This window comes from Tamandua tetradactyla, chromosome 22 (assembly GCF_023851605.1).
Source record: "Tamandua tetradactyla isolate mTamTet1 chromosome 22, mTamTet1.pri, whole genome shotgun sequence".
In the NCBI taxonomy this organism is placed as follows: domain Eukaryota; kingdom Metazoa; phylum Chordata; class Mammalia; order Pilosa; family Myrmecophagidae; genus Tamandua; species Tamandua tetradactyla.
Window position 1 is genome coordinate 34708706 of NC_135348.1, and position 24657 is coordinate 34733362.

General features: G+C 34.5%; 1 long non-coding RNA gene across 2 annotated transcripts in view; it reads left to right on the forward strand.

Moving 5' to 3' along the window:
* Nucleotides 1-24657, forward strand: part of LOC143666100 (uncharacterized) — a 75822-nt gene that overhangs the window by 11111 nt on the left and 40054 nt on the right. The window contains exons 2-3 of one of the 2 annotated variants that reach the window (XR_013167392.1): nt 3432-3616; nt 4391-4564. This is a non-coding gene — a long non-coding RNA (uncharacterized LOC143666100). Of the gene's footprint in view, nt 1-3431; nt 3617-4390; nt 4565-24657 lie in introns of those variants that run through there. The other variant, XR_013167393.1, reaches the window with a different exon arrangement.

A 24657-nucleotide genomic window follows, 5' to 3' on the forward strand; every position in this document is an offset into this window, starting at 1 on the left:
CCAGCGGACTTCATTAGGTCCTTCGCTCTCATGGAAGCAGCCAGACCCCAGAGTTGTGTCCCAGAGGAGCTAAGTGTAGGCCCACAGGCACTTAGCAAAGAACCACTGGCATCAGAAGCTGGAAGCAACAGACCTGGAACAAGGATTAGCAGACACTAGATACGTGTCTTCCTGTGTGACAGGTATCAGCCCTTCTTGAGTCAAAGTATCTTTTCTGGGTGCCTTACTTTGGACATTTTTCTGGTCTTAGAACTGTAAACTTGTAATAAATTTCCTTTTTAAAAGCTGTTCCATTTCTGGTATATTGCATTCCAGCAGCTTTACAAACTAAAACAATGAGGAAAACCTGGATAATAAATGCACATAGAAATTGATTTTGATAGACAGTGATAGGGCTATGAAGAAACCTTGACAAACATGAAGCAGGACCTCTCAATAGACACATCTGTTAGCTAGAAAAAATAGAAGCCAAAATACATGTGTACTACTCTGAAAACAGCCCAGCACCTTAACCCAATCCTCAAACCTTGTTCCTAATCTCAAGATAAAATGGTATTTCATTCAGGGAACTATGAACTAGAGGATACCTCTACATTAGCTAAAGCAGAAAAAGAAAATAAAACATTTGTGCAAGTATATGGGTTCTTGACCTAGGGCAGCACCTTATGAGCTTTGAGATTTGGGGTTGCTAATTTTACATGTCAATTTGGGTATGTGATAGTGCCCTGTTACACGATCAAACTTTAGTCTAGGTGTCGCTGTGGAGGTATTTTGTGGAAATGATTAACACCTGCAATCAGTTGATTTTAAGTAAGGAGCATTATCCTCAATCATGTGAGTAGGACTCATCCCAGGGTTGAAGGCCTTAAGAGCCAAAACTGGGGTTTCCTGGAGAGGAAGAAATTCTGCCTCAAAGCTACAGCATAAAAATACCTCCTGAATTTCCAATCTGAATGTCTACTTTACTAAATTTTGCAGGTTTTGAATTTGCCAGCCTCACAAATACAAGAACCATTTATATATATAATGCATGTATGCGTTCTGTTTTTCTGGGGACCCACACTGGTGTAGGCTGGTCAGCCAATATTAAAGAGTTTCAATTTCTTCATCTGAAGAACATATGCAGTGCTCCATTTTTGTTTAGCTCATGGTTATAAGCTCATAATTTTTTTCTCAAGTCAAATACACTTTAATAAAAATATAATAAAAGTGAAAAAGTGTTATTTTTCTATAACAAATTCTATTACAAGTCCTTATGCAACTGTTGTGTCAAAACTTAGTAATAGTGAATAGTATTTTTAAAAATATTTTTATAATTATTTAATTCTACCTACTCTTGTCTTATGTGTTACATGTTCTGAACTTAGCTAAGATTTAGGCATTCCTGGACGTGCACAATCTTATGGCCAATGGTAGTCTCTGCTAAGATGCCTATGTTTTCTCCATGCTTTTTTCTTACTATTATCTGTTCCCTCTGACTTGAAATGACAAACCCATAGTTCCAGAATCAAATATGATGCTTATTTTTTGCACTCTGTGACTTAATACTAGGTCGTTTGGCTCTCTATTAGAACATTTGAGCTTCTCTGTAAGGTGACTTTATGTCACCGTTTGCCTTGGACTGGCTGGTTTGTACAGACTATTAATTAGCCACGCACACTTTCATACTCAAAAGTTTCCCAACTTTGTTGCTAGTGATAAGGCCAACTTCATGCGTGAAGAATTTCCTTCAACTCCTTAGAAACATAATGAACGGGAGCTTTCTGAGGTCCTCTCTTTCTAAACCTTTCCTGACACCCTACATTCTCTACTGCTCCCACATAGTGCTGCCCCAGGAAATTTTTCTATAAGGCTCACTCCCTTTCAGGAAGTTCTTTCAACTATAATCAAGCTGAACCCTGCCTGCCTAAGGAGAGGGTGATTGCATACCTAGCCCATTTTCTGAAGCTCATTCTAGCATATCATATCATCAGTCTTCCCTCCTCTGAACATAAAATGATCTTCTAGTTTTGCTTGGTAAGGGAAGGGGAAGGGTACCAGCTCCTCCTCATATTTGTATACATATGTATTTTTTTTCCCACATGACAGAAACCCTTTGTGGCTTTGCTTTTGATATGCAAAAAACAAGCTTTCTGAATTCCAAGCCTTTACTTTCTCCAGAGATTTGTTCTTGCAAACCAAAACCCTGCTTTTAAAGGGTATTTCCATACTTAGAAGTGTATGATTTGTCTCTGTTCTCTGTATCTGGCTATATCATTCTCATTCTAAGGCGATAGTTGCAGAACATCTTAGCTTGAAAATGCAGTTTTGTAGGGACCAGAAGCAACAAGCTAAAAAGAAATACATTGGGGTATGTGTGTATGTATGCATTTTTTTTTCCTTTTTCTAGCACATCAGATGATGATCAAGAACAATAATATTTGTGAAAAAGTGGTTTCCATAATATTGGTTATGAAATGATTTTATAGAGTCCAGAACCATCATTATATGAAACTTTATTTAACTTAATGGAAAAGATGTGCCATAGAGCTAGGTAAGAATGGAGTTATTATTTTCAAGTCTTACAGCTAAATAAAAACTTGCCTCCAGCTAAACGAACTAAAGATATTGCTCTCATTTCCATAAAAGGCAGAAAGCTAGTTGTGGAAGTAAGAATGCAACCATCAGATAGAATTCAATTACAGAGATTCAGAATATTCAGGTGAGAGAGAGAGAGGCTAACATTCACCATCAACTCACCTTTTTTTTTACTTCCTTTGTAAAAAAGCAAGCTATCATTTTTCAGATTATAGTAGAAGGAAGCAAACCTATCTGTAGAAAACAACTGATAATGACTAGTTTTCCACACTGTGCTTTGACCCAGTGCCTAAGTAAGAGCTAAGACCCCTGAAACAAACACCCAGCCCAGATGGTAAAGAACAAGAACTTGAATCGTCACAAAAGTATCCCCACAATCGTGAAATAAAGCATCACAAACAAATCAGAAAATAATATATTTGAATAATTACTCCAGAACCTTAGGGAGGAAAATTGGAGCACGGTACCATAAACTACTACATGTCACTGTAATTTTTAAAGATATTTTTAGAAATATGCACATCTTTCTCAATTCAAATAGTGAGTACAAATATTTTTAATAAATTATTTTGGAGTTTTCATAAAATTTTACAACTTTCTGCCAATGCTACACATGCATATTTAGGTGAAGGGATTCTGTCTGATTCTACTAATACAGGTTTTTCTCATAGGTTAAACCAGCTAAATAGTAACTGCTATCTAAAAATTGGTTTTATACTCTTAGTGATATAGTCATGAAAATATAAAGTCCTAAACAAAGTAAAGAAAAATGATAGAATATGGAAAAACTGATAATCCTATTAAAATATTTCACTGTGTCCTGTTTAATGAAATGTAACAAATTTTACTTCCAGCGCCCTCTTCACAGAGCCCCATGTAGCGCTGTCACCTGGCACAAACCTTGCTACAGCAAAATCCATGGAGTGTGTGACACCGGGACATTCTTCTTTCTTCCAACCCGAGACCCTGCATTTGCAAAGAGCTTTAAGGATGAAGCTCCAAACTGACTACTTTTCTAAAGCCTTTGACCTTCTATCCTGTAAGTGGGTAAAAGTATTAGTACGTCAATATTTTATTGAAATCCTATAACAAACAACATACACACCACATATCTAGGATAAGAAGAAGACCATTTTAGTAAGAGGAATTAGCACTTTATTGAGTATGTGATGACATTTGACTGTATGGGTCATTCTCTATAAATCAAAATTCATTTAGCAATAGTAAAGTAGAATGTGGGCAAGAAATCAATAAATAATGTGCTCTTTTCTGGCTATAGGAGACACCATGAGGATTAAATCAATCTCAGTGAAGTTTGTTTTTATAATATATTCAAATTTATTTTTAAAAAGAAATACCTGAAACATGATGGTAAACACGGTGCTGGGGATCTCAAGAGGAAAGCTAGTATCACTGGGAATGACTGCATACCTGGGACTGCAGAAAGCAGAGACGATGCTCTTATTATTATTTTTTTTAATCAGGGGCTTTACCAAGGTTTCAATAACTATGTGGGTAACAGCCACAAATCATAACCTCTTTATCCTTTTTATCATATGTTATTCAGTTTTCAGGAACAAGCTCAAGCCTAGTCCCTTCAAGACATTTGATTTGTTTTGCCTCTTCTGACCTCTAGTGATCACTCTGTTCTTTAAATGTCTGCATTTTAGTACCACATCATTTGCTCTTTGATTTTATATTGTGAAATTTGGAGCCTTAAGTCTATAGAGAAGGTTTGCATTGATTCATCAGCATAACCGTAAGCTTTTCCAAGTCAGTGAATATGCCTTATGTTTCTTTTTGTCTTACAAAGTGCCCTGAATAACGAGAGTTACGCAGAAGCTGAACAATAAATATATGACGGAGAGGATTGGGCCATACTACACACGCAGCGTATGGCTAGAGGTTAAAAGGACAAAAGTTGCCGGACATGGCTCCTCAGATTTTTCAGAGCAATATTCTTCATAATTATTAAAGTAATTATCAGTATAACTATATCCTTAATTAGTTTTAAAATAAGAAATATCATCAGATCAACTGTTTTCAATAAATTCATTCCTTGGATGGTGCAACTCAGAAAGCTCATTGCAAGAATCCCTCTGTAATATGTTAATCCAGGAATCTGCATAACTTCAGTAGTGGTTTGATAAGGAGAAACCATCTATGAGCCACCAGGTTTTATATTTGGTGTTGATCATTCAATGGTAAATAAAATTGGAAACACTTCGTGTCTTACAAATTCTCGGAATTTAATGAGAGACAGATACTTTAAGCAAGCATAATTACTATTTTTAAGTAAAATAAACCAGGCTGCCTCCATTGGGCATTGCTGGGAGGGACCCCACTCAGAGAAAGGGTTTTCCAGAAGACAAAAACAATTGACCTGCAGGGCCTTCCTGAGAAAATGGAAGCACAGAATGCTCCCTAAAGATAGAGTGGATAAGCAATACCTGGTGATAAACCACTTTCAGTTCAGGAAAGAAAGCTTGTCAGAATGAAAATACCATACTAATCAGTATATATAAATCTGCCCCATGTTGTGAGACCTGCCCCATATAAAATGGATGATTAACTGTCAATCAGATCGTTCCCTTGACTGTTTCCATGTTTGCTTTATATAAGCTTCCGGTTTTCACTTCCTTGTGGAGCTCACCTTTTGGTTTGGTGCTGCCTGATTCCTGAATCGTTTGTTGCTCAAATAAATTTTAACATTTTTAAATGCTTCCATTTACCTTTAATAATAAGAATGAAATGCATAATATGTGAAGTGAAATAGCAGGAAGCTCATTTCAGATTTTGGGAGCCCAAGAATAACTCTATGAGAAAGCAAGATTTAAGCTCTGGTTTGAAGACATAGGTGGAGTTAGACAAAAAGATGAAAAGAAAAATAAAATACAAAAGTGAAAAGATTATGTACATTTTAGAGGAATTGTAAGGTGAATGTGGACTGAGGCTTTAGTGTAATGTAACACTGTGTGAGATGAGCTTGACATATGTCCACACATGAAGCACCTGGTCAGTGGAGAGCCTGGTGTGTTTCAGGCACTATGCTAGGTTTTGGAAATACAATAGTGAAACACACTCATACGTTACTTAGCAAAGTTGCTGTTCTAACCAAGGTTATAATTGAGTAAGGAAGACGATTCTCAACCGAATGATTGATTATGGAATAATCCACTTGCATTTTTTTAACATTAAAAAATGAGATAAGTGGGAGGCTGAAGGTTATGGTTAACTTTAACTAAAGGACTAAGATTCTACCTATGGTAGTTGCATGCAAGGACGTAATAAAGACAAACTGCCATAAATTGGGAGGTCAACTAAAGCGGCACTGAGAAGGATGCTTGAGCTGAGACTGAAGTTAAAAAAAAAGAGCTAAAGGTAAAAAGAGGTTTATAGAAGGAAGAGCATATGAAATAATCTTGGCTGGGGGGAGCATATTTCCAAGAAAATGTTCCTGGAGTACTGAAAATAAGTTGAGGCTGCCTCAGGAGCCAGACCATGCAACATCTTCTAGACAAGCTGATAGGTTAATATAGATATATAATGTATATGAATTTTCCCAAAGCATGGAACTATTGGTGCTTAAAACAGAAGCTATGAAATGATCAAATTTGTGTTTTGAACAGATCATTAGAGCTTTCTATGGTAAACAGACAAGAAAAAGGTTCTGAGGAAAATGGTGCTTTACCACTAGAGAGGCACTAAAAGTTGAAGAGGGAAATGAATGTGGCCAAGGTAAATATTTTATAGAAAAACCTGCCTAAGCTGGGAAGGGCCTAAGAAAGGAGAACAGGATCAAAACCAGGGTAGGTATCAGTGAGGTAAACATATAGTTGTCTTTCCTTACTCCAAGTTTCAGTGAGCCAGAGACCATGGACTACTTTTCAAATTCAAGACCAGAATAGACATTAGTAATCTGCAAGAACAGGAAAAAAATTTAAGGCAACATCACAAAAGTCTTCTTTGAGTACTCATAGAACAAACAGAGTGTTTCACTATACCAGTGAAGTTCAGGCAGCATTGGCTGTTTAGGAGAATGGGGAAGGCCATAGTGTTGTGAAAAGTCCCAAGAATACAAATAAAATCCAGTGGGGTATACTGAATTATGAATTTATATGAGAATTTAGACATGTTCTTAATCTTCATCCATATCCATGTGAATGTTAACCCATTGTAAACAGGAATTCAGATAAGCTTTGCTAATTGGAAATCCATGTTCTTGGATTCATGCACCCCTGCCACCATTCAGGCACCAAGAATGGTTGATGTTGACTGGCCAAGTCATTATATCTACCCCGTCCTTTAGTAACTTCTTTGGTGCAGGCTCTCTGGTGGATGTAATAAAGTGGACCAAAAGTCTGCACATATTCTCCCCTCTCCCATGGGTTTATCTTCATGTCTCTACTCCAGACTTGTTAATTTCTAATATTTTTTCTTTCAACCTATTACCTCTAATAAACTTCTTCATAACTCTCTGTCAGTCTTCCCTAACCCCTCTCTTATCATTGTGTCCCTGTCTTCTACCAATTATATGTTGGTATCCGGCCTCTGCAGTTCTGAAATCTTATCATCCCCATTACCATTAGTGAATGCAGTTTTTTAAGGCATCTCCAACTGCCATCCTGGCTAGAAAGGGAAAAGAACCATGAGATATTGAAGGTAGTTAACATCCCTCTCATTAGCATATTCCTTATTGGGTGGCAGATGGTGTATGCCCTTTGGCCTCCTATAGAACATAGTCCCCTGATTGGCTTTCCCAGATGTATTAATTATATCTATTCTAGCAAGAATACTTCTTTCAGTCTTTCAATCTTTATAAATCTGTCTGACGTGTAAGTTCTAGAAGTTCTATCTTATTTAGTGTAGACCATCCTTTTTCTATGTTTCTATTAACTATCCTGGAAGATTGATCTTATCATTCCTTGGGATCAGGTCAAGGTGTTAAATCCTGTACTCCAAAGGCTGCTCTCAAATTAGAAAAAATCTCCTTTATTTAAGCATCTGAGTTTATTTAAGTATATGCCTTCTGGTCAAATCCCCAGGGCCTGATCTCACGCACACACCCCATAACCTCCATAACCTCCATGACTGTTTGTACAAGCTGGGTAGTTTCTACAGCTCCTTTGTAAGTTCATTTCCTCATTTTTCAGGTCCAGTCTGGCCTTAGACGGTTATGCCATGACCAAAACCTAGAAGCAAGAAGGGGAGGTAGGGACATATCCCAAAGGAAATGTATATTGTCTGGTGGGAGAAAGGCTTCACCTTGTCTTCAAGTAATGGCAGAATGCTAATCTTTGACAATGAAGACCAGGCTCAGAAGATTCAGAGGAACCTTAGGATTCATGGTTTTAGTACACACATAGATGCCTCCATTCCAAAGAGAGTTCTGACCTTGGTATAGTTGATCTGCTAATTTGAGAATTTAACTTCTGTGGAACTCAGTTATTCTGTCAAGTAAATCTCAGACTTGATCCCCAATCTTCTCTGCCATCTTAGCATTAGAGAAAGGATCCTTATTGTATCCTAACAAGGAAGTAGTCTGGACATCATACTTAGATTTTAATTCTTAATTTTTCATTGCCAAAATCTATCTTTTTTAGATTTAAATGAAATTTAGCAACAAAAACACAATTCCACTTCCTCATAGTATTATTTCCACCATATTTCTTAAGTGCCAGATATCTGGTATCAGCTAATCACTCCCCCCCACTGAAATATCACTGCAGTTCAGTACCAGTGAGAACATTAATAATTGCTCTCCTACTTTGTGAAAGGGCTTCTCTGTGACCCACTAACATCAGTGATGCTCTCTTCATTGCTACTGGATGGGAGTGATGCAGCTCTGAAATTCCTTCCTTTTGTTTATATTCTCAGACTCCTGAGCCAAATTTGGCAGGTAGAGGTCCCTGGATAGCAGACTCTAGCACTGATATGCTTGTATAGGAAGTTTATTATGGAGCACTCTTGAGATCAATGCTGTGGAAGGGAATAGAAGAGAGAGAGGTTGAGTTGTCATAGAGCCTCAATGAAAGCCTCAGCCAACCCTCTGAGGAATTCTGCATTGGGGATGACCCTGCAGAGTTGATCTAAACTGGTGCAAAGAGCCAGCCCTTTAAACCCATGTTGACTAGTTATTAGATGCGGGATGCCCGGAGAAGGAGGGAACTTTGGATAATGTGACTTTCTTAATAAAAGATAATCCCCAAGAGGCATGACAAGTTGTCAGGTTTTTCTTTAGCAACAGTCACAGCACTTTGGGGAATAAAAATCTTTCTTCGTCAAGGAGGATCTGGGAAGAACAATACAATATCTACTACAGCCTAGAAGCTGGGGAATGAAGTCCTGAGACAAGGACTTAGAGCCAGGCAGTCTTATTGTAAAGGTCATGACTTAGAAAGAGCAAGATGATTATACAAAGTGGGCAGCTATCTATGCGGTTAGTGGCAAACATTTGAATTTCCTATTTTACAACACCTATTATAATGCAAAAATGATACATTTATGCTAATAGTCTAAGTGTATTTCAGGAGATGGAAGAGAAGTTGTTTAACAGGATTCTCAGAGCTATAGCTACAATTATAAGAATAATAGCTAACATTAAATTAGCATTTATTAATATTCAGTATGATAAAACTTTAAATATATTATTTATTTAACATTTATTTCACCACAGTATGGAGGTACTGTAAAAATCCATATTTTATTGATGAGCAAAGAATCTTAGAGGGGATTTTGAATTGACCAAGGGCACCGAGTATAAAACAGCAAATCCGAGATTCTAACAAAGGCGTTAAATGACTTAAAAACCAGAGCTTCTCAGCTAGCATGTCAATGGTTCTCCACTTGTATGTTATGACTCACTGGTGAGGTGCAACTTTTCACCTGTGGGCAGTTAAGTTCTCATTCATATGGAAAGTTAATTTTTGAACAAAAAAATAAGTGTTATCGTATTATATCTGTAATAGAATTTGAGCTGAGCAGATTTGCTCAATAGAATGATGGCAACATGCACTAAGTATTAATATATTCAATGTAATTCCAGGCTAGTGGAAAAGAAAAATCATCTATTCATGAAAGCCAGAACTTTTGGAGGGGTATTTAATACAGTGAGGTCAGAGGAATAAACACTTAAATTCATATAGTAAGGGTACATAAACTCCTATAGCAACCATGAATAATATCATAACTGTGGTTGTATCTATACACAATGAGATATTGTTAAACTATAGGGATGATTGTGTTAACACCATTAATGACCTAAATAGCTCTTCAAAAGTTATGATATTTGAAATGACCTCAAAATATTCGGAAAACAATAAAGTAATTTTGCCAATATTCTATTCCTCCATACATGATCTAGAAAAATTTAAAATTACATTTGATTGAGAAAGAGAGGGAAAACAATGGAATAAAGAAATCTACAAAATCACACATGATGAAAGCAATAGTCATAACACCAAAAAAAAATCCATAAGGGAGTAGGGACCAAGTAACTTTTACATAACAATAACTTGAAATGTATTCAAGAATAATATAAAGATATCTGTATGTTATATCTATAATATTTATAAAATATGAGTAAAATATGAATTTGAAACCAATCTTAAAACACAAAGAGGAAATATGTTCTAAGAGAAATCACTGAGATTTGGTGAGATGAATTTTATGAGGTGAACTTGGCAAAGGAATCATGTAATCTGTTAAAAAATAAATACAATAAAAAACAAACAAAAAACAACAATTAAACACACACACACACAAAGAACAACAAAGGGCAGTAGAAGTTCGGTGTCCCATCTGGTTGTGTGTGATAATGACAATCATCAACTGATATTATGGTGCAATTATTTGGATAAAAATGAAAAAGAAGAGAGGAGCAGAGTTAGAAGAATTGTAGGGATACACTTGTACCCAGGATAAAGGATGTAATTCTCAGTCCTACTTCTATTACTGTCACTAAGCATGTTTTCTTGTGTGTGACAATACACTGCTGTTCTCACAAACATGGTCATCTCTTACAAAGAAGTGGTTCTAAACAGCCCTTTCATATTTTTTTAAGATTTAATTCTAATACTACTAATCATTTGGAGGCATAATAAGTTTGGGAAAAAGATAAAATATCTCTACACAAGTCAAAATGCTTAATAAATTAGAATATTGGGCATAGGCAAACACTATCTTAGGTCAATCTTTATTTTAAAGGTTTGATTGATTAGCATCACAAGGTAGAATTAGAATTACCTTCATCATTAAAAAGTTATAATATTTAAGTCAATGAAATTTAGGTTTTTGAGCAGTGAAATACTGACTTTTACCTTATTCATTTTAATGCCAATCACTTGAATACATATTACACTTTCCCTTCACATTTTTCCTTAAATTAAGTCTACTAATGTAATTTTATTTATGTATTTTTGAGAAAAAATTTAATATTGGCACACTATGTTGTCATGTAAGTGTGTGTGGGACAGAGTTTTGTGGGAACTAACACTGTAGATGACTCCAAAGACAGAATCACTAAAAAAAAATTGATAGTCATAGAATAAGACTTTACAACTAGTAAATTTGCAGGATGTTGCGAATGTGATGCACGAATTTGGGAAAATCCAAAGAAAAGCTTTTTTTCTTGTTAAGAAATTTTTAAAATATGGGGAATTATTTCTGTGATTCCAAGAATTCACAACTATGCCAAAAAAGTTCCTGACTCACAATGACCAATATTGGATTGTCCTTCACTTCTACAGTGTCAGTGTGTCCCATAGGGACTGCACTTCTCACAGCAAGGATCTGAGATATTTTCTTTTCCTTTGACGTAGAGTAACTTAAGATATATGGATTTCAGAAACTATTTCACAGAGTCATTCAATTCCATTTATTTCAAATACCATTGCCTCGGGAGTAATAAATATGCAACTGCCTTAGCTCAATAAAGTATTTAATCTTGAGAAAAAGATTGTTGAGTTGTTAAACATGAAAGCTGTAGAATGTGTTTCTCGGCTTTCAGGAAAATAAAATTTTGTTCTGGGTATTTCTGTCCACAAATGAACAAGGAGATAAAGGCCAAATGTGGACACAGGCAGATTAAAAGCATTTATTGTATCCTGTGATTTTTTTAGGCTAAGCATGTAAAAGGTAATTGAATAGTTTTCAGAAAGGAAATTGGTTGGAAGAAATAGAGAACAGTGTAACTGTACCAATGCTAATATTCACATGTATTTAATATTAGAGTTAAAGCTAGAATAAAGCATGAAGAGTAGAAATATTAGGCCAAGAGACATCATTTTTCACATCACTCTCACATGTCCTGTCCAAAAGGATAGAAAAATAATAAAAAGTAAAAAGAACAATTATTTAGGCTGAGTTTCATATGTGACAAACTGTAATACCTATCTCAAACAGCATATTTTTCACAAAGCCTGCATTCACAACTTAACCTTAAGAAAAATACTACATCTTAAGTCTTTTTATGGGATTTATCCTTATTTTTATTTTCCCTGGTTGACTTCAAAAACTCACTATAATGTTGATGAAAGATTAGGGTAAGTGTTCCTTTATTTTGCTTTATGCCCCTTAAACCCCCAACAGATTTTGCTGTAGCAGGACTCTGAAAATAGTGCAATAATAGGGAGCATATTAGAGAACACAGACTACTGAAAATTGTAAGTGGAAGCTGCTCTGAGAAATATATTACTATAACTTTATTAATCATCCAATATCAGATATGTGTAACTTCTATATTCCTCATATCTGTAAATACTATGCTTTAAAATATGCTGTATTGAAATACCAGGAATTAGAGATATACTGAAACTAAAAACACACAAGACTAATGAAAAAAGTCCACCTGTAGACAATTTCCAAACCATAAAGAAAATTAGGGGCAATTTCTTAAAAATTACATTTTGACCAACCTGAAATACACGTAATGTTTTGAATTAAAGAAGACATAATTCATCATAGTTTATGAAAATTGAAATTGGTTTCAGTGAAATAAAATAACAATAAAAGTAAAATCAAAGTCCTCTGATTCACAGACAGTTCAGCAGGTGGTGGAGGAACTAGTAGGACTAAATAAAGTCTTACAGTGTTGCTTTTCAGCTAGAGAGAAAAATTATCTACCACCTCTTAAAAAGTTTGTACATGTTCTGGACAATTTAAATTAGCAAAAAAATAATTTACTACCTGAAATTTATACTATATTCTTGGCTGTATTTACCCAACTTTTTCCATAAAACTTAAAGAAAAACTAACTAAAAGGTTTTGCATGATCTATGATCTCTATTGCAGCTACTCAACTCAACTGATAAAGCTCAAGACAGTCATAGAAGATACAAAAGTGAATATCTATGGCTGTGTTCAAATTAAACTTTATTTCCAAAAGCAGGCAGTAGACTAGATTTAACTTGAAGACCATAGTTCGTCAATTGCTGTTCTAGACAAATGTACATAATATTGCTGAAATATTTAACAAAAGCTACATGAATGGAATCTACCAAACAAATTAGCCTATAAAAGACTCAGTTAAAAACCAAATCTAGGGGCAGTTCAGCTGTGGCTCAGTGGCAGAATTCTCGTCAGCCATGCCGGAGACACCCCGCCTACCCAAGGGAAAAAACAGCCAAATCTATTTTGTTTTGATGTGCGAAGGGGCTAACTGGAAAAATTTTAATTTAGAATAAGTTTGCAATATACTCTATCTTGTTCTAAATACAACTGAAGTTCTGCAAGCAATTAGAATTCCAATACAATGGGCTACATCTATATCTATTTGAATTAATTTCTGGAATAGCTGAGTAAGTCCTACCAGCCCTAACCTCACAGAGACAAATCAGATTAACTCAGGACAAAATACAAAACCATTTAAGTTTGACCAAATGGAGGCAAATTATGGAGAGAAGTAGAAAATTAAAAGGAAAGGGTGTAGTGTAGGTGTCCTGTTTATTGACTTCAAGCTTTAAGGAAGACCACTTGGCTCAAGAAAAGGTGGCAGAAACTCTTCTTTTTCCAGCCTAACAATTCAGAATACAGAGTTTGGGCAACAATAACTGTTCAAGCCAAGAGAGAGCCTGCAAGAGCAGTGAGCCAAAGAGAAACTGCCCCAAATTCTCTGTAAATTCTGCTGAATCTGACTGACCAATGAAACTTGTACATAAGGGACAGATTCCAGAACTAAACTGGGATTTCAGTTGTTACTTAAGTTTTCTTAACTAGCTTTTGCAGTTTGCATTTTGAGATGACACAGTTAAATGCCTGCTAAAAGAAAAATAAATTAAGGTAATACATCATATTAACAAAATAAAGAAAAAAAATCACTTGGTAACCTCAATTGATGCAGAAAAAGTGTTTGACAGAATCCAGCATGCCTTCTTGATAAAAGCTCTTAAGACACTAGGAGTAGGGCAGGCCACAATGGCTCAGCAGGTGAGAGTGCTTGCCTGCGATGCCCGAGGACCCGGGTTCGATTCCCAGTGCCTGCCCATGTAAAAAAAAAAAAAAAAACCAAAAAAACAAAAGAAAAAAAGACACTAGGAGTAGAAGGAAACGTTACTGATGTGATAAAGCACAAATATGAACTACCACAATTAGCATCATGCTTAATGATGAATGATTTAAAATGTTCCCTGTAAGGTCAGGAATAGCACAAGGATGCCCACTACCACTGTTCCTTAACATTGTACTGAGTTCTAGCCAGGCAATTAGGGAAGAGAAAGAAATAAGAGGCATGTAAATTATAAAGGAAGAAGTTAAACTTTCCTCATTTGTAGATAACACAATCCTAAATACAGAACATCCTGAAAAATCTACAACAAAGCAGATCCATCCTGGAAAGAATAAATGAATTCAGCAAGTGATTAAGTGCAAAATCAACACAAAAAAATCAGCAATCTTTCTATACGCAAGCAATAAACAATCAGAAGAATCAAGAAAAATATTCCATATAAAACAGCAACTAAAAGAACTAAATAACTAAGCATAAGTCTAAATAGGATGAAAAGGATTTTATACATGGAAAACTACAAAATATTGTTAAAATAAATCAAAGAAGCCCTAAGCAATTGGAAGAACATTACTAGTTCATGGATTGGGAGACTAAATATTGTTAAGATGTCAATTCTACTGGATTCAAAGCAATCCCAACATTTTTCTTTGTAGAAATGGAAAAGCCAAGCATCAAATTTATATGGAAGAGAAAGGGGTTTTGAATAGCTAAAGCCATCTTGTAAAAGAATAATAATATTGGAATACTCACATTTCCTGATCTTAAAACTTATTACTAAGCCACAATAATCAAAATGGCAAGATACTTGCACAAGGCCAGACATATACACTAATGGCATTGAAGTGAGTACTCAGAAGTCAACCCACGCTTTTATAGCTAACTGATACTTGACAAGGGAATAAAGACTACTCAGTTGGGAAAGAATTATCTCTTCAACAATTGGTGCTGGGAAAGCTTGATTTCCATTGACAAAAAGATGAAGGTGGACACCAACTTTACACCATGTATAAAAATCAACTCAAAATAGTTCAAACATCAAAATATAAGAACCAGAAATAAAAAATTTCCAGAAGAAAATATACAGAAGCATTGTCACGATCTTGTACTAGGGAATGGTTTCTTGAACTTCACATCCAAAATACAAACCACCTTGAAGGACTTTAACATGAAAGTAAAAAGATAATCTACCAAATGGGAGAAAATATTTGGAAACCTCATATTCAATAAAGGTTTAATGTACAGAATACAAAAAGAAATCCTTCAATTCAGCAACATAATGACAAACAACTCAATTGAGAATGGGCAAAATACTGGAATAGATATCTCTCCAAAGAAGATATACAAATGGTCAAAAAGCACATGAAAAGATGCTCAATATCACTGGCTGTTAGGGAGATGCAATCCAAACCATAATAAGATACTCTTTCATATTCCCTAGAATGATTACTTTTTTAAATGATAACTACAAGTGTTGGAGAGGATATGGAGAAATAAGAACACTCATTCATCGATTGTGGGAATGAAAAATGGTGCAGTCATTGTAGAAGTCAGTTTAACTGTGGAATAAGTTGGATATAAAAGGACAAATATTGTATGATAGCACTAATATGAAATACTTAAAATAAGCAATCTCATAGAGTCAGACTCTATTATATTGATTACCAGGGATCTGGGTCAGAGTAGGGAACAGAAATTTAAGGCTTAAAATGTTAATTGCTGTGTTCCTATATGGAACAAATGAAAATGTCCAATAAAGATGGTCATGATGGTGGCACAGCACTGTGAATGCAATGTCCAGCATTGAAATATATATATATATATCAATGTGGTTAAAAAGGGAAGTGTTAGGTTGTATATACAGTAATAGAAAAAAATTAACCCGTGGACATGCACTACACAGTGAACCCTGATTAAAAACATGGACTTAGTAGTATAATTATAAAAGTATGCTTTTGCTAAAGGTAACAGCTATATACCACACCAATGTAAGATATTAATAATAGTGTTATATGTGGGGACCCTGTATTTTATGCCTTATTTTTCTGTAAACCCATTTATTATCTAATAAAAAAAGATGAATGAGTAAAATAACCTTAAGAATAACAAAAATTCCATTCACAATGTTCAGAATATAATCACAAATTAATCTATATAAAATAATCAATAAAATATGACATCCTACAAAGAAGGATGATAAATATATAGAGTAATTAAACAAAAAATTCAGTAAGGTATGGATGATTTGAATAACACCTTTAAACATCCAATAAAATGACTAAAATAAAAAAAAAGACTTACATTATCAAATGTTGGCAAATCTGTTAAGCAAACAAAAATTTCTAACATTGTTTTGGGATTGTAAAATATCAAATACACTTTCAAAAAATCTGACAATTTTTTATAAAACTACTCCTATAAAATACCTTATGATTCAGCAATTCTACTACTTATATTTACTCAAGGAGTAGGAAAGCAAATATTGCAAAAAGTTATAAAAGAATGTTCATAGTAGCTTGTTGTGGTTTGTAATTATGTATCCCAGAAAAACATGTTCTTAAACTTCATTCATCTGCGTGTGAGCCCATTGTAAACAGGACTTTTTGATGGAGTTATATCAGTTAAGATATGGCCTAATTCAATCAGGATGGATCTTACTCTGATTGCTGTGGTCTTTATAAACAGACTGAATTTCAGGCAGAGAAGAATCAGGGGTAGCAGGAAACCAAAGGTCAACAGAACCTGGAAGAGAAGGGAGAGTTCAGTAGAGGCTGCCATACATAATGCTGTGTGAAGGGGGAGCCCAAGACAAAGGATCTTTGCCAGCCAGTTCCAGAATGTCAGTTTTCAGAAAGAAAGCATTGTCTTGAGGATGGCTTGATTTCAATTTCTTTAGTCTCAAAACCATGAGCTAATAAATTCCTGTTTTTTTAAGCTAACCCATTGCATGGTATATGCTGAGCAGCCAAAGGAACTAAAATATAACTCTTTCAGAATAGACAAGCTCTGGAAAGAGCAGCAATGTACATGAGTAGAAGAAGTGATTAAAAAACTGTTATATTCAGGCATTATTATATTATTTGCAATAAAAACTGCTTACACACACAGTACCACAGATGATTTTCAAAGGCATTACACTGGAAGACATTAAAATATATACACATTTCTTGATCATTCTTTGAATATGAACTTCTAGAACAAGCTAATTGCATTATGATGGAAAATAACTCAAAGATATTTGCTGGAGGGGTGGCAGAGATAAACCAAGAGGAACAAATGACAACTTTCTAAAATGATGATAATATCCTATGGGGTTTTGTTATGGGGTTTTGTTATACACTTGTGTACATCTGTCAAAACTCTGAGAATATGCATTAAGCATTGTGCACTCCATTTTACGTAAATTTTGCATCAAATTAAAAAGAAATAAACAATGAAATATAGGGATATACATCATGAAATCCTAAGGAGATTTGTCTACAATTTATTTTGAAACATTCTAATAAAAAAGAATAAATTTGACTGATGGATGGATAGAGGGATGAATAGATGGATAGATATGTAATAAATAAGGGGTCATAAAATGAAAATGATGGACTTTAGATGGTAGGTATATTGGTATTCTCTGTAAAATGCTTTGCATTTTGAAAAATGTTATAACAAAATAACAAAAATACAATGACATATTAAATTGTCTAAGCATTTCTTGTGATTTCAGTTTGTTCTCACAGCCTGGGATTACATTTGTCAAAAATTGTTAGATTGAATGAGTTGGGGGACAGAGATACGAATTAATAGCAATAAAGTAGTATACCCTGCTGTGAAATTGCTTAAGCAAGTTACCATGTAGCTTATTTTTGTTTTTGTGATTGGAATCTCTGAATGAATTCTCATTCCCACAAATGTAAAGTCACTAGATATTTATTATCTTCTGTAACAGAATCATTCATGGTTTGATGAAAGTTGTCCCACAACTTTTACCGGTTGATATATATGCTGAAATATGGGAAGAGGATGGAGTGTGTGAACATATGTTAGGGGCTTTTATTGGAAAAATATTGAATAAAAATTCTGATCTCCTTGCTTTTAACAATAATTTTTGTCAGAGCCCTTAGAAAGAATGAAACTATGTCAAGGGAACTAAAGGAAAATTTCCCCAAAGGGAAACTATAATCTGGATTTGTGATCTGCAATCACATTAAGCACTTTAGCTGTGTGGGTATTTCCAACCTCAGGCAAAATACAGGGGCAATCCTGGAAGAATCCCCCAGTTTAATTACTTGGCACAATGCCCTCATTTGAGAGATAGGGTTGAGTGTGTGAAGGTGAATTACAATTGCTCTAACCTTTGAGCATGGTGCAAAATTACAAATTATAAAATGCAATGGTGATATAGAGACTGCATCAGGAATCTTTGGGAAGGGAGTTCCATAGCAATTCAGTTAGGCTGCGAACAAATCACAGGCCCCAGAAGACAGGTTATTCTTTGTAATCATTTATCCGCCTAATATTTGTTTTAGGAAAGATGGACCAATCTCTTTGATTTGACATCTAAATTCATGTTTCTCAGATTATTTATAGATGGGGTGAGAGGGACAGACTCATCAGGTTCATAATGTTCTTCCTGTTAATAGAAGCATCTAGACCTCTAGCAATCATTTTTTTAAACAGAAGGTATATTATTATATTTGTACTTCAGAATAGTAAAGCAGTTTATTTTAATCATAAAAATATTAAGAAGTTTCTTTCTTGTGGTCATATGTTCTACAGCTACATATTTATTTTGTATCAAATAGTTTCTTTTAGGAAGTATGAAGTAAGGAACTTTTAAATATATAGATGCAGTTTTCACAATACTTAAACAAATCATTATTACCTTTGAAGTGTAGAGTTAACTTCTTTCATTAGTTTCTCGAATAGTGCTGTTTTCATAGGGTGCTAGATGAATGCACTAAGGCCATGGCAATTGTAAAATGATAGAGTACTAAAGCAACTTCTTTAAAATGCAGGCTGTCTCAGGAGAGTCAGTGGAGCTGAATTTTAGAATGCCTATTACAATGTACTAGCAGTGTGGCCTGTGTTAGATCCCGATGGAAATAAAAATACAGCAAAACCAAAAATAAATAAATAAATAAAAGAATAAATAAATGCATGCATACATAAAAATGAAATAAATCCCAGTGGAGCTCAGTTCCCTCATCTGAAAATTGGAGATTACAATAATCATCACATGAAAGTGTTATTGTTAAAAATATATTGAATTAGAAAACATATTTTGAATATAAAACATAGTACACATATAAAGAATAATTATATACAATGTGAACTGTAAAGAGGGGCCCTTAAAGTATTGTGATATCTATCCTAATTTCAGAATCAAATGTGTGTGTGTTTTCCATTATGGAATGCATGAGCTTATTGATTTGTTGTTTTTTTATATAGAGAATCTCAACACAGAAGTCATAATAATAAAAAAAAGGATATTCTTCACAGGTCATTTTATTAGGATCACATAAATAAAATCAAGGATTACTTTATTTTTAATATATTTCATTTTTCTAAAAGTCCCTCATGAAGTTTCAGAATCACTATACTACTTTTAAGTGTCAGGACAAAAAAAAATCATTGTAGAATAAAGTCAGGTTTGAAAGGAAGTTTCAAAGAAAGGGAGGATTAAAACATTTCTTTAAGTCACTCCCAAATTTCAATATAAAACATCTGCCTTTTCTTCCTAAATAGAATATTATATGACATAACAAACCACATATGATTTATTTTTTTCAATAAATGGACAATCTTTTCTATATTTTTTTTAACTTTACAGAATGGGATTTTATCTTATGATCTATTAACAAACCACCTAAGAAAAATCTCAGACTTTGTGGAAGGCAAATAAAAGGGTCCTCTACTAAGTAGTCTTAGGAACATTCAATAGCCCTAGGAACCGGTTTTGGTTTGCTAATGCTGCTGGAACGTAATGTCCCCGAAATGGAAGAGCTTAAAAAAAAGGAGTTTATTAGGCTGCAAGTTTAAGTTTTAAGGCCATAAAAATGTCCAAACTAAGATATCCATAGAATGAAATTGACTCAAGAAAGCTGTCACATGGTAGGCATATGGCTGGCATCTGCTCTTCCTTATACCTGGTTCCATTGCTTCCAGCTTTTGATGCCAGTGGTTTCTTCTCTAAGCTTTCATAGGCCTTCATTTAGGTCCTCTGGGACAAAACTTTGGGTTCTAGCTTGTTTAGCATCTCATGTTAAGGCATATGGCAACGTCTGCAGGGCTTTTCATCTCCAAACGTCCCTGTCTAGGCATGAGCTTTTCAAGTATCTTCAAATATCTGCATCTCTGTCAGCTCTGAAGCAACTGTGTTTTGTCCAAAATGTCTCCCCTTTTAAAGTAAATGAATTAAGGTCCACCTTAAATGTGCAGAGTCACTGCTCCATCTAATCAAAAGGTCACACCCACAATTGGGCATGTCACATCTCCACTCCCACAGTTGAGTGGGTCAATATCCATGGAAACAATCTAATCAAAGTTTTCCACCCTACAATATTGAGTCAGGATTAAAAGAAACATAGCTGGCCCCACAAGATTGGATCAAGAAAATGGACATGCCTTTTCTGGGGTACATAACAGCTTCAAATAGCACAGCACTGTTCCCTCATCATTACAAGACTTCAAATCACTTTCCAGTCATAAATTTTGAAGCTACAAGTTCTACCTAGCAAAGTGCATGAAACTTTTTAACTTACAGAGTCAAAATATTCACTTTCAGTATGTTTTTAGGCTGTAGATAGAGGGTAGCTTTAAGATCCTCAGGGATGGCAGTTGTTTTATCCTCCTTAGTCTCTGTGGCATATTATTTCTGTCTGGACGGTGAAAAGCTGAGAGATTTTCTCAGTTTTAGGGCTGTGCCCCACCGTTTCCCTAATCCCAATTGCTTTTTCTCCACGTACTATGTCACACTTGTTACAGGAAACAATAGCCTTTGGGCTAGAATAAATATAAGTAATTCAGTTTCCAACACATCTATTAACTATAGTTATAGACAAGTGTATATTTTACACGCAGTCAAATATTCTATGATCTCACTAGTATGAGCTAATTATAATGAGCAAGCTCATGGAGTTCCTATACAGAGTATAGATTACCAGGAACAGAATAAGAGTGCAAAATGAAGAGCTGATGCTTACTTTGTGTAGAATTTTTAATAACATCAATTTTAACTGTTTGGAACTAGATGGAGGTTATGACAGTACCTTATTGTGAGTGTAACTTGCAGCGCTGAATTGGGCTTGTGATTGTGGTTGAAGGGGGAAGTTTAGGGTCATGCGTAATAGTGGAGCAAAGAGAAAAGTTGGAAAATTAAACACACACAAATAGTAGAAATAAGTTTAAATACAGATGCAATAAAAATAACTGTAAATATATTACCCATATTTTTAAAAATACAGAGAGTCTCAGATTGGAATTATACCAACTGAATTAAACAGAAAAATCCAGCTATATGTGTATATAAGAAATCCATATTAACTATAAGGACATAGGAAGATTCACAATTAAGTAATGAAAAATATACTTGGCAAAGAGTAACTAGAAGAGCGCTACTCTAATATAAGCCTCCAACAAATTAGACCGCTCAATCCTTCTCCCTGTATTTAGCCCAAAGAAACTGTAGAAATCAGAGGAAAGGTTATATCTGCGTAACTAACAGCCATAAGTGCACAGACACACCAAAACTGAGACATACGGCTGGGAACGTAGAAGGCTGTCTTGGTTTGGGCTCTGTATTTTGAGGTGGCTGTGGAGATTGCCTGCAGCCTGGCACAGAATGAATCAGAGGCAGCATTCAAAAGACGGCTCAAGAAAAGTTTTAAATTTTGTTTTGGCATTTTCCTGGCATTGCATGGGGTCAATTGTTGCCTGTCCATTTACCTCACAAACCTGAAAGCAATAGCCTAACCTTTGGTGTTTCTGGGGAAGCATCTAGGAAGCGTAACAACCTTGCTGGGAGTGAAGGTTGAGTGAAATAGCGTCAAGTTGGATCAAGGAATCCTAAATATCACGTATCTGCTCCTTTTACCTATAGCTCCCCAAAGGTTAGTTGTCATCATGTGTGTCTTCCTGGTATCCCTTCCTTCTCAGATTTTAATGCAAGCTTTTGAAAAGTTGCCTTGTGGCAGAAAATTAAAGTAAAAGTGTAATCAACAAAGGTTCTGTATTAACTGGAGCTGCCTGCATCGGTTCACCTCATCCGTTCTGCTTAATCTCATCTGAGGCATACCGGTGGGGGTTGACCTTTCCAAAGCGCATTACTTAATAGAATATAAGAAATACATACACGCACACAGCAAATGCAATCACTATTAAAAAGAAAGGCACCAAACTGGACAACATACATCACTTAAAATTAGTGCAATGCCAAAAATAATTTGAAGTAAGCAAAACAAAAATGCTGAAATGAGCAAGTAAGTATTGGTATTAATATCAGAGTAATGCCAAGTTTTATAGGACTTGAAGATTATAAATTGTGGAGACCTTCTTTCCAAGAATTTCAAATACAAAATTAGATATGAAAGAAATATTGCGACTGAGAAAATACCATTAGCGTCACAAAATATTAAGACTGTGCAATATTTTATTTACAACTTAGTTTAATTACCTATCTGAACTTCTAAAAGAGGTTTTTTTTTACTGTTTGGCTGTATATTTTTTGGCCATCTTTTTTGAATGACAAACATATTGCAATATCTTTTACTATAGAAAGAGAATCCTGTCTTTTCCTTAACATGGCTGATTGAAATTGATTCTTAAGTATTATCATTTAAATTATGTATTTCATCTATGAAGTTATAATTAATGCTATGTAAAATGTAATTCTTTGTATCAAATTTAGAAAAAAACGTGATTTATTTTTCATTTAAGAAAAACAATTATTTCAAGGATTCAAGTTTTAGAATAATATCTGAAAAACTAGGACCAAAAAATGTTAAATTTAATACACATAAGGAAGTAAACTTTAAAAATAGAAGTTATTTTTTAAAAACCAATATGCAATAGAAATTGGGCTGGGGAAAATACATTTAATTATAAAAATGATATAAAATATTAGAAAAAGGTCTAAATACAGCATTGATTAAAAATAAATATAAGTGAAACAAAGTCATCAATTAAAAGAAGATACTCAGATTTAATTAATATAAGAGAAAAATTCTAATTTAACTTTAGGACAACATAATTATAATCTGCAAAGATAAAAACATAATGATATATCAAATATACAGTGGTAAGCAAAATACACATGACACTTGAAGGAATGGAAAAACATATGCTAGGAAAGTATGAATGAATGGTAATCTCAGATGTCAATCTTTGCATCTGAAAAAATATAATTCAAAGTCTTAATGAATTTTAGCATGTCCAAGATGCCTATTTTGCACAAACAAGTATCATTTTTTCTTTACAAAAGGCAAAGCCAGAAAATATAATTTTAAAAATAAATACCATTCACATTAGCAATTAAACTATAAAGTTTCAGGGAATTAACCTATATGGCTATATAGCTCTCAGAAGAAATTATTTTCATTTTCTAATCTTAATTTAGTGAAGAGAAATAGCAACAAAAGTACACTGTAGCCATATGTATATAGCATTTGAATATTATTAGATCTCACTTTAGTTACCATTATGCATCTTATTAAAAATTGTAAGATAACTGTTCAGAAACTAAACTTTGTATTTCATTTTGTGAATATAGTCTCTCCCAACTAATATTTTGGTCATTTTTATGATTTCCCAATTGAAATAGTCCTTACAGTAATTATTTGGAAGAAAATAATCTCAAGTGAGTAAATCTAATGATTACTTATGGTCAGTTATGATAATCTTATAGGTGACACCCTTTACAAAAGACTGTCTGAACACCACCTATTTACATTTATTATGACATTCATTACATCTATAGATGTGACTAAAAATGTCTACCTCTGGACCCTTCTACTGTAAAGTAATTAAGCCCAGGTTTTGATTAACATATGAGCTGCTATTTAATTTGGCTTTGACTGTTTCATAGATATTTTATTTAGGATCCATTTCATTTTCCTCATAAAGCAAGACTATTATAATGCCATTTATTCTGAAAACTTTTACAAACTATCAACTTTATAAAAGATATTGTATTAGGAATGTGGAGTGCCATGACAAGACATGACTGGATTCATGTCCAGGAACAAATAAGGGCAGGGAAGAGGGATATGAAAGGCGAGATGGATGATATGAGAAGGAAATAAATAATCTCAATGGTTTAAAAAAATCTGAAAAGAAGAAGGGCTCAGCTCCAGTATGGGAAAATGTATTTGCGCAAATAACTACCCTCTGTCATTTATGAGGCTTCTGCTCAATTATACCTCTTCTCTCCTGTTCCACACACAAATCCTCAATTCCCAAATGCTTCAGTCCACAGTTTCTAAGATTTCCTTTCTAGTCAATGTGTAAGAGACTGAAAATTACGGTTTCACTGGATAAGGGATTTTAGTTTCTGGCAGCCAAAGGGCCACAGGTGACACACAGTCACGTTT